The sequence below is a fragment of the Puntigrus tetrazona genome, unplaced genomic scaffold, assembly GCF_018831695.1.
Source record: "Puntigrus tetrazona isolate hp1 unplaced genomic scaffold, ASM1883169v1 S000000400, whole genome shotgun sequence".
Classification (NCBI taxonomy): Eukaryota; Metazoa; Chordata; class Actinopteri; order Cypriniformes; family Cyprinidae; genus Puntigrus; species Puntigrus tetrazona.
Genome location: NW_025048053.1, coordinates 125001 through 137500, shown reverse-complemented (window position 1 = coordinate 137500; position 12500 = coordinate 125001). Strand labels below are relative to the sequence as shown.

The window sequence follows — 12500 nt, the reverse complement described above, 5'->3', positions numbered from 1 at the left end:
TTCAAAAGCAGTCCAGCAAGCATCGATGCTTTGCTGTCAGACTGCGGCACCGCTCTGGTTCAACACCGAAAGGCGCCGATCCGTGTCTTGTGCGAACTTTCCGGGCCCAACTGTGACCGGCCCGACTGACATGTTTTCAGCCTCGCGTTTCACCTGGACACTCAAAATCGAATCCTCCCGTGGATCAAACACGAACAATTCATCACTGCTCGCCAGGGTGCTCTGTTGTGACACGATGCGTGTCGTAACCTTTCGGGGCTGGCGCATTCTAATGATATCGGCTTGTTATGAACGCAAGGATAGTGCATCCAAATGAAATGTGATGTTTGTATGCGATGCGTGACTGTTGTTTCTTCGAGTCACAGACAGATTTTGCACTCAGGCCACTGCAGTCTGACAGTGGCTGCACGCACACTGCAAACGCCACCTGCCTGCACACATGCGCAGCACTACACACACACTGCACACACCTGAAACACTGGTGCTACACTGCTACTGAACACTGCATGCACTGTGAACACCTGCAGCTGCACACCTAAACACACACACACACACCTGGTGCACACAACACACACTCACACACACACACCTAATTTCTACACACACACACAAACACACACACACACACACACAATTACACACTGCCTGTTTTTAAGATTTCAACAGTGCATGTTTTTGCTGCAAAACCATGTGCCAATGTCCACAGTAAAAAAACATGGAGTTTTATTCTGTGAAACTAGGTCGGAAAATAAACATCAAATTTTATTTTGGGAGAACTATCCTTTAAGGCAGATGTTGAAGACTGACATGATACTGACGATTTCGTTTGTATGTTTTTATTGGCAGTGATATATGACTGCTGACTTCTATTTGGCGTTATCGAAGTTTTAATGAGAATTGACTTCTTTTTGTGATCTTGTATTAATAACCTACACATCCCGAGTAACGCATTACTGCTGTAATAAGGCGCCATGCGAAAATGGCTTACAGAAAATGCTAGTAGTCATTATAGCCATATATTGTCACGAATGAGGGTATCATCGCACATTTTCATCATTCAAATGATTGTCGCTCTGTCTTCTCTTCTCAGTAAATAGCGATAAGCGATACCTTTTAGCCATGTCAGGATGTCCTGTAACTCGCTCAGCGTCATTTTTGTGATGCATATGTCATTTTACGCGTGGGCGCAAATAAAACACACACATTACAAGTCTTCATAAGCGCCGATGCATCACATTTTAGGTAAAAATCAGAAAAATAATACCTCGTTAAAAACTGAGGTACATATTGAACGCTGTTTTGCATCCTAACTAATGCCGGCATTTTATTAAGCGGCTAAGGTTAAAATTAGACATTTGCCCCAATACATTATTAAGTCCAAAAGTTGTGTTAGTCAACACACTGCCGGTAACATCAAGATTAACATAAATGATGGAAAGATTAATAGATGCAGTAAGCGTGCTGTTCGTTGTTGCAGCTCAGCTGTAACCGATGAGAGCGCAGTAAGTGTTATATAATGGTGTCATAATACTGAAATAACACCGGTCTGAAAGCTGACAATTAAATGACGCGGGCAGTCTTTGCCTGTAGTTCTATCAGGACCACTGCTGTCAAAATGACAGGCACTTCAAAGCGTCTGGTTTGTTTGGCTCATCCGCACAGCCTCCTCTGAAAGAGCAAACAGCAACAGAACAAAACAAACCAGATACTCGCTGGCGCTATTTAGAGTGTAGCACTTAGTATTCAAGACAAAGAGTCTGATTCAGCAAAGAAAGCCGAGGTCTGATTGTGGTAGTGGAGCTGGGGATGGAGAGGAGTCATTTTCTCCCGAGAAAAAAGCTGCTAGAAATGGTGCTAGTACAGGATTGCAGTGATATATAAATTAAGTAAGCTTGACTCCACGTGTGACCTGACTGAACTAAAGCGTTTTAAAGCGTGCAGGCAGCATCTCATCTTGAAACAGATGCAGTGTGTCGAGACAGCACCCCATGTCGCATTTAGTTGGGCGTCCCAGTACCTGAATGCTGAGCGTGTCTGCCAGTCTCTGGGCGCTCACGGGTGCCTCAGCTGCCGTTGGCCGAACTCCTGCGCTGGCTGGAAACCTCCGGCGTCTCTGTTATTGCTGCAGTTTTGTACTTGTCCAAATGTCGCTGGAAGCAAAAAGCATCGGGTTTCTCAACAGGCTTTATGCATAAAAGTCAGCATTTGCCGCCTTAGCAAACATCAATGATTACGCCTTCTAAAGCAACATCTTAAGAGGATTAAAGCGCTCCTCTCTATGAAACAAAACAAGGGCATTCAAAAAAAAGATTTATCAGCGTCACGTGAATTTAATCATTCTTTCTAAAGCACAGACTACTTTTTAACATGCTGTCAAGTAAACATAAGTACATTTTGCATGACAAATACGCTATGTATTTTTATGGATTCTGTTGGGCTAATAAAATGCATCATCCAAATAGTGCCTAATTAAGTGAATTCAATCAATATTTTGATTATGCAATCCAATAAAAATATAGCAATAGATAATATCAATATAGCAATTTACAACAAAAGTACACAATATTTTTGTGTCAAAATAAAATACTAGTTTTAGCTAATTAAATTTAGCAAAGTGCAATCCGAACTGTTAAAAGCCATTTTTGTAAAAATAATAATAATAATAAAAAAATAATTTTTAATTAATGAAAAATGTAAACTTATAAAAGTGAAAATTAGTACTTTTCATTTGAAATAACTGAAATAAGTTTAAATACCTAAAAATAAAACTAGATTAAATATATATTAAATTAATATATATGTTAAATTATTAATTATATATAACACTTGTAAACACATAAATATTCAGAATTGTAAAATAAAACAAATATAAAATAAGCTAATTAAAATATTAATACTATACATGAAAGATATTTTTCTAGAGTAAAAGCTCAAAGTGAATATTTATAAGTGTATTTACCACCTTTAACCAAATTAGAATTCTATTAAAGTGCAACTCTAGAATTTAGTTTTTGTAGACAGACAGACAGACAGAGAGAGAGAGAGTGATGTTTATTTGTTGCATACATGTGATGAAGCATCATTCTTTACGGCTTCACTTCTTTCACTTCAGATGTGTTTTAGCGTGATAAGCAGCGCTCCAGTGGAGTTAGTTGGCTTTTGCTTGCAATTTTAGTGAACCGTCCTGTTAATTAATACGGACACTGGAAATAAATAAAAATCATACAACAGAACAGGAAGCTGTCAGAGCGGCCGCGGGTTCTGGAGGCTGTTCTGGACTTTCTGGACTTAATTGCACTAGCAGTGTTAACACTTTGCGCTGCCGTGCAAATGCGTGATAAACCAGATCCTGCTGCTGGGGTAGCCTCAGTATAAATTGGCCTAACAGCATGCTAAATAAAACAAGACTATACTGACTAACATACTCTGATGTTTAGTCATTGAAATAATATTTATTAAAAAACGCTACACACTGTTACTGTGTATGAGCATCCATTACGAGTGTTTTTGTTTTGATCTAGTTTATTACATCTCTATCTCTACAATTTTTGCAAAAAACAATTTTTTCAGTTTTATCTTTAGTCTTGGTTAAATGCAACTCTGCTCCGACCCAGACCTTGATGCAACACGTTTCCAACAACAATTAATATCTGTTTAGATCCAATTAAAGTATAACACTGGGAAAGATTTTTATTCATCTGTTTTATTACGTCAGTCTGAGTAAGGCTGTGATCCAGAATTAAGCTGTGTTTTATGATTCATTAAAGGTGGCTCTAAAGGAAAGATTCAATAGAAAGATGTCTTTGCATTACTTGGCACAAATATCATTTTTACAAGGGGAAAAATGTTTTATTGCACCATGCTTGTTGAACTCTTTTTGCATAGGCTTGATAAATAAAATCTGATCAAAATACACAGCATGATCAAAACAGATATCTTGCAGGTTCCAGTGCTATATTTTGCGGCAACCAAGTCAGGATTCCAAATTTGCAAACTCCCAACTATTTTTATTTTTTACTATGGTTTTAATTTTTGTATTTTCGTTTACCGAGAACAAAATCATGTACAGTAGTATTTCACATTAGAAAAAGATTTTATTGCATCACATTTGGTCAGGACAAGTGATTCAAATCAAAAATCGATTCAAATTAAACCTTGTGAAGCGTTTTTACATGATTAGTTAAAAGAGAATCGACTCACAACAGTGTTTGAAAGATTCAATAAAAGATCTTGTACTTTTACTGTCTTTGCATTATTTGGCTAAAATGTCATTTTACAAGGAAAAATGTTTTATTGCATTCTTTTTTTGCCTGAAGCATTAAATAAAATCGAATCAAAGTACACAGTATGATCCATAAAACATATCTTTTGAGCTCAGTGCTGTATTTTGGCTTGCAGCTTCGTCTAGTTCAACTATTTTAGTTTTATATTTTTACTATGGTTTAATTTTTCGTATTTTCGTTTTGGTACAATACATTTACAATATCATGTAAAATATCATTTCATTAGTAAAAGGTTTCATTGCATCACATCTGGTCAGGTTTCAGTCAGGGCCAGTGATTCAAATCAAAAATCGATTCAAATTAAACCTTGTGAGTGTTTTTACATGATTCGTTTAAAGAATCGATTCAATAGAAAGAGGTCTTGTACTTTTATTGTCTTTGCATTGTTGTCAAAATATAATTTTACAAGAGAAAAATGTTTTATTAGCGCCATGTTTGTTTAAGACAGTTCAAAATCAAACCTTGCGACTCTTTTGCGAGCATTAAATAAAATCGAATCTAATCTAATCTAATATTTTTAGTTTTTATATTTTACTATGGTTTAATTTTAAGTATTTTTCATTTTCGAGGTACAATACATTTGTGTTATAAAATATCATTTCACATTATTAAAGGTTTCATTGCATCATCTACAGGTCAGGTTCTGGTCAGGTTAAAGTGATTCAAATCTAAAATCGTGAGTCATGAGTCACTGCACGACCCTTAACTCTCACACTGTATTTTTTGCAATGTCTTTTGCATTATTAAACAGCTATTTTACTGATTCCCTTAGGTTTAATTAAGACAGTGATACAAACTCTAAAACAATATCTGCAGCGTATGATTTCTAAAGGGTGTGAAAGCCCTGTATGTTTATTTGCATTATTTACGGTTTCATACCTTAAATTCTCAATTTGACTAAAGCGTCATTTCCTGCCGTGGCACATTTTAGCAAACGGCGAGAAGCGTGTCTCTGATATCAGGCTGGTGTTTGGGATGAAATTGAGCAACTTTTGAAAGCGTAGCTCAGAGAATGGGCTTTTCTGGCGTGAGATCACAGGCGGCGTGTTTTACGAGCTCAGAGGAATAAATCCGACCTTTTTGACAGGACGTCTCTCTTTCGCGGCTTCCCCCGTCTCCGCCGGATTTCAGACAATATAGGAAGTAATTTAGCGTTCAGACTCAGCTAATCCCGAGAACAGAGATCAGGCGCTTCATACACGTTTCTGTGAGCAGAATGAGAACCTCTCTGTAGTGGAGCCCCGGCCAAAGCAGCGGCGCCAGCTTGACTCGTCCTGAAGCTCAGAGAAGCGTTCTCTCCTCTCAGCGTTAAATCTGGTAGATGGAGGCGACCCGGCGTAGCGTTCCTGTTCAGCCAAATGCGGCTCTTTGAGCGTGTGCGTGACTGGCGATCGGAGTTTGAAGGAAGGCGAAGCGTCTAACAGACAGAGCATAGCGGGATTAGAATGGCAGATATACTGATGTGAAATCATTGCATCGTAAATTTTGAAAAATATCATTTTATATCAGCGTGCATATTAATGGGGAATAGATACATTTTGCATGTTTGCTAGATCACAAAATAGAAAAGATCCACGAAATCCGTCTGATTGCTGCCATTCTGTGTTTTAGCTTGTCTGCGTTTATCACGATTGAATAAATAAATCACCCAGAAATGGTGCCTATGAAGTGAATTCTCCAAATGCAATATGTAATATAACAATTTAAAATAAAATAAAGCATCAAAATAAGTACCAGCGTATTACTATTGTAAAGATATTTAGGTCATGTTGATCAGTTAAGCCTAGACTTTGGGGTGTCAGTAAATTTTTAGCGATTTACTGCATTTCTTGAATAAAATGGTGACTTGCTCATTAGTGAGACCTGGAGAACCGGCAAAAGTCGTTTTGTAAAGTAAAAATAAATAAATAAGTAATTAGTGAAAATTAAAGCGGTCGATCTAGAGATTCACAAAAATAAGTTGAATTAAAATGACTAAAATAAATATAAAAGTAATTATATATACAAAAAAAACCTAATAAAAACTTACAAAATTACAAAGGTTTATGTAAAAAAAAACAAGAAAAAGCTAATTAAATATGAATAAATATTACATTAGTGTATAAATAATACTAAACACAAAAAAATAAGACATTTGTTATCAATTTTTTTATTTGAGAAAAACTACCAATTTTGAATCTTGAATTAGTTTTATTTTACCTTTGTTTTCACCTAATTAAATGTTTTATAAAGTGCAGCTTTGGAGATGTAGTTTATTATCATTGTAGATAGATAGAAAAGAAGGGTTTAGCAGGTTCAAGGAAAGCGTGCTTCGTGACTGATATCATGAATGTTTGAGCTCACTACCTTTATGGCAGAAGGTGCAGGTGAAGAGGCGAGAGGCTGCAGTCGCAGAGAAGCTGCTGTGGTTCTCCACACAGCTGCCTGATTCTGGCACGAGCCTCCGTAGCTGCTGCAGTGTCAGGACAGCCGGGAGTTACCCACGGCGTGATCTCCACTTCCCATCCTCCAAATCCAGAAGTCTTCCGTTCAGCTTCAGCCCAGCTTAGATACAGCCAGAAGCCCTTCTGCGGGCGCCGTTCCTCGACGCAGCACAGTGCACTCTCAAAACACACCACGAGCAGCGTTGCCAGATTGAAGGCGATTTAAGATACACCCATATATATATAGTACCTACGTGATGATTGATTGGAATGCAGCACATGCACACTTTAGCTGGTGAGTTTTGTCCATCTTAAACCAATATTTACCCTTTTAACCATATTCATTCCGCCCAATCTAGCAGCAACCACGTTCAAAACAAAGCACTTTTTCCTCCTGTGATGTGAATCTTTTCTCAATCTGTAGTGGCTGCTTGGGAAAGATCCTGGGTTTTTGCATTCTGTTCTGCAGAAGACAAGCTATAAATACAGAAATAATCGCTCTGCATATATTAGTGTTCCGCGGTTTAGTACTAGTCGTTTAGCGCACACCTCGCTGTACCAGCTGTGCCATATAATCATCTGTGAAGAAGTTGAAACGCTGTTCAAACTGTTAAAAGTTTTGACATGCGTGAAACAGGAGACAAATGCAAATGTGATGGCAGCCTACAGGAAACAGATGACTTTTTCGCTTAAATTATTAAGAATAAAAAAATAAATTTTTAATTTACTTATAGTTTAACAAAATTGTAGCTAATTGTCGTTAATATGCAAAAAAAAAAAAAAAAAAAAAACTAAGAAAAATTTATGAAAAAATTATTGTTCATGTAAAACTATTAAATGAATAAAAAATAATATCAAAATGCAAAAACGATTAAACTAATAAATGTTGATAGTCCTAAAAAAAGAGCAAAAATACATATATATATATATATATATATATATATATATATACACATATATATATATATACATATATATATATAAATTTATATATGTTAAAATAAAACAGTGCTGTTATTGTTAACAAAACTAAAACTATTAAATTCAAGAAAACTAAAAAACAATGCAAAAAACAAAACAAAATGCCAAAAACAAAATGAAAAAAAAAGCAAAAATAATAATAATAATAATAATAATATGTAAAAAAACATCTTAGTATTTTAAAATCTACATTAATAGAACAATGTTATTTTTAAGAAAAGATAAATTCAAAAGAATTAATTATTTAAAATAGAAACAAACGTTGTTATTGTTAAATAAATGTACAATTTAAAATATTAAATCAAAATAATAATCATTTTAAAATGTTGTCTAGTCATCGATTACTCAAGCGGTGAAACAAAAACAGGCCAAAACACAAATTAAAAACAAGCGTTGATAGAACTATTAAAGTCATTAAAATAAGATGAAAATCCATTACGTTTATAGCTGTATCTGAGGTGAGATCTCTCTGAAGCAGCCGCCTATCAAAGCCAAAAGGCAGTCAAAATGGCTCTCCAGAATATCTGCAACAGCGAGCGTCTCCAGGGTTGAGTAAGGCGATCTATTTCCCAGAAGACCTCGGGCACCATCATAAACAGGCTGAGATGAGCAGGCGGCCGGCTCTGAACGATCCGCGGGAGCCTGCGATCCAATCGGCGCAGATGGGCTGTAAAGATTGAACTGTAATGACTGCCAACGCACTGGAAAACTTCCAATTCATCCTCCTCTAACAACTCAGGCCTTTCCAGATCCGCCAGCTGCTCGGTCAAGGTCAACAGATCTCCAAAGCCGTCTTCAGACTAGCTTCCACGCTACTTCCTGTTTCTTTGCAGCTGGTGTTATGCATTCGATGTCTGTTTTGCACAGCTTGCACACTCAAACACCAAGCCTGACCAACCTCGCTTGGCAGCACAGTGACTTGAGTTCAAAGCGGCTTCCAGAACAGGCCACAGGTTAAGTTGTGTGTTTTTTTCTCAGTCAGTTTCTCAGTTCCTCTGCTCTCGTGCCGTCCTAAACCTGCTCTCCATGCCTTTGATTATTATTAGTCTGCTGTTTTCTGTGGCTCTAAATGTATTTGTAGCTCTCGAGTGTAACTGTGAATCACATGATCTCTTCGATCAATATCCCACATGCAGTAATAGATATATTATATAATAAATAGATATGCGTTTCCGTGCAGTAACCGTGCCGTGCCTTTTATTTTTAATAACCGTGTATATGATATCAAAGACAACATTATGGCAAATGTGTTTTTGGCGTAAAAACAAATGTTTGCTTTCAGATATGTTTGTGATGTTTGAGCCTTCAGAGCTTCATTTTGCAGAAGGCAATTAGCATTTTTGCACTTTATGAAAAATAAAAATGCTACTACTAATGATATTGTTATTAAAAAATCCATGTTTTAATATTTTATAACATGTAAATAATATATCTATATCTTAATATAACTAAAAGTAAATTAGTCTGAAATAAGCTGAAATAAAATAGAAATGTTAGATGAAAACAAACATTTATCTGAAATATGTTAAAGTACTAACATTGAAATAAAAATAAATCAATTTTGTAAATAAATTATAAAAATATGGAATTATATTTGCATTATATTATTTAATTTTATTAATTATATTAAACATGATGGAAATATAAAAATATTATTTGGGAATAATAAAAAAAGAATAATTTGTAAGCAAAATGTTTCCCTTTATCATAATATAATAATCAATGCTATAACAGTAAAAAATAAAACTAAAAAGGGACGTAAAATATTACATATTTTAAGCCTGTTTTAAATATTAATAAATGTTGTAGTAGCATATGATTCAATATAACTGAATTATAAAAAATATAAAAACATAAAAAAAAGCTAAATTGTGTCTTTCTAATTTGTGTAAAATATTTTTAAGCCAAATATCCCATTAGATTTTGCAGTAAATTAATTTGTTGTTTTTAGTTTATTTATTTAATTATTATTATTTTTAAGTAATTAATTAATTTTTGTCCTTAGGTTTGGTTTTGATGTGATGTTCAGATGGTTAGATCTTGTTTTAATGTTGAAAGAGCCCAATAAAATACACTGGAAAAAAAATCAAAGATATTGCTTAATTACGCACTTGTAGCGTCGTCGATCAAAACGTGCTGAGCTTACCTACGAACAGCTGGCTGTTGAGCTGCAGATGAATGTGTCAGATCCGCCCGGAGCTTTCTGCGGCTCCGGGGTGATGGTCCACGTACGGCAGGCCTCCTTCCACGTTCCTCTGCGACCCCTCACGTGATGCCAGCGCTCATACGTTCAGAGCCGCGGGAGTCTCCACCTTCACGCAGGCCATTTACGTCGAAGAACAGCACCTGAGTCGGAGCTCGTTTCTACACGCACACACCGCCAGCGTCTGATGGATGTTCGGACTCATATCTGGCTGGCGTAGCAAGGGAGGCGTTCAGTGAAATCTTCAGCGCGACAGGTGGCGCTTTGGCTTAACCAGGAGAGCGTCTAAAACAACTCTAATGATGATGGAATGAATAAGAAAGGCTGGCCAGGATCCGTTCAGCCGCTCTAAAGGAGGAGAGCAAAATCCGCCGGCGCTAAAAGCCCCTCTCAACAGATCACGCTTAAGATCTTAACACGCTTCTCTGAGGAGCCAGATGTTTCTCCAGAGGAAAATGTAACTCACTGAATCCTTCATCAAGCGAATGAGCTGCTTCCAGATTCAAAGCTTTTCGTTCGAAGATCACAATTTTATTGGACCAACAGCCACATAGGACAAAACACTCAAATTAAAGTGAAAACTACTATAATGGCGTATGAATAATTCAAGAAAATGCAGATAGTAAAATATAAGTGCTACAAATATTTGTAGAAAAAAAACTTTAAAATGTAAATTAAAATTCCTAAGTACTTATTATCTAAAATAACTGTAAAATAACACTGATATAAAAATATATCAGACATAAACAAATGTTAAAAATGGAAATACTGGACTAATACAGATTTTTAGGAAGAAATCAAGAAATAAATCATCAATATATATTCATATAATCATATTTTTTTAAATCATACTTAGTAAACCGTGTTTGTTATATATATCTATGTATTTATCAAGTTAAAGATTTGTAAATTAATCTTAAAAAAGAAAAGAAAGTGGAACTATAAAAATGTATTCAGAATATTAATAAATATATCAGTATATCCCTGATACTAAAAAGTAAAATGAAAAATATTCTAAATTGTGAATAAAGGCTAATTTATTTAAAATATACTGATAAATAGTATATACATATACATCTACTACAATTAACACTAATAATACACACTATTAATAATATAAGTAGCATAACTATTAACTTAATACTAATAATACAAGGTTTTAAAGATATATATATATATATATATATATATATATATACATATATATATATATATATATATATATATATATATATATAATATATATATATATATATATAGTTATGTATGAGGATTATTTTATTACAATTAATTTACAACAACTCTAAAAGCTAAGGAGTCCAAAGCCTGTCTCCTCGTCACACGCAGTGTAAAGCTGAACATATTCTCTACAGGATTTCTGAATGAAAACACCTTCTGTCCTGAAGAACTGCTCTAATGACAGAAAGAGCTGATGAAGGATACAGACTGCTCGTCCACTCCCAGCACACACACACACACACACTGTAGCCACACACACACACACACACACACACAGACACACACACACACACACAGACACACACACAGACACACACACACACACAAGACAGACACACACACACAGACAGACACACACGCACACACACACACTCCCACACGACACGCACACTCACACACACACGCACACACACTCACACGCACACAAACACACACAGACACACACACACACACACACACACACACACTCACACTCACACACACACACACACACACTGACACACACAGACAGACACACACGCACACACACAGACACACACCTGCACACACACACACACACACACACACGCACACACACACAAACACACACAGACACACACACAACACACACACACTCTGCACACACACGCATACACACGCACAAACACACTGACACTTACACACACTCACACTCACATGCACACACACACTCCACACAGACACACACACACACCACACATGACACACATTCACACAGACACACACACACACAGCCGCTGGGTCGGGTGAGTACACACATTCACATCCTGCCATCGAAGTCTCCACACAAGACTTCGTTTAGCAGAATGTTGCAAATCAGCACTGTTCTTTGATCTTTCTAATTCGAATTAAAGAACCCTGAAAAATAAACCAGTAAAAATATTACCTTGCAGTAATAATCAGAAATGTTTTGCTTTGGCAGCAAGCGGATTTCCCTGAAGGATCATGTGACATGATTCAGCTTTGATCCACAGAAATAAATTCAACGTAACAGATGTTCACACAGAAAACAGATATTTGATTGTAATAATATTTAACAATGTTTCAGATTTAAAAACTTCAATAACTGTATTTAAAATCTATCAATAAATCTATCAAAATATTAAAATATAGTAGTATATAAACAATACAAAAAAACCATCAGTATAACTTAAAATAAAAAATCTAAAATAAATATACATAATAAAAAGATAAATAGTGTAAAATAAAACTAAAATAATACTGAAAATAAAAATACAGTACAAATATTACATATTTGTAAACAAACAGTGCTAAAACTTTATCTAAAAATTGTTTTCTATCTTTTTTCAAGTCTATGTCAAGTCAAAACTTTATAGTTTATCATGACTAACT

General features: G+C 35.5%; 1 pseudogene; it reads right to left on the bottom strand.

The window, feature by feature from the left end:
* Positions 1 to 5448: 5448 nt before the first annotated feature.
* LOC122333862 overlaps positions 5449 to 12500 on the bottom strand; it is a 97650-nt pseudogene continuing 90598 nt past the window's right edge.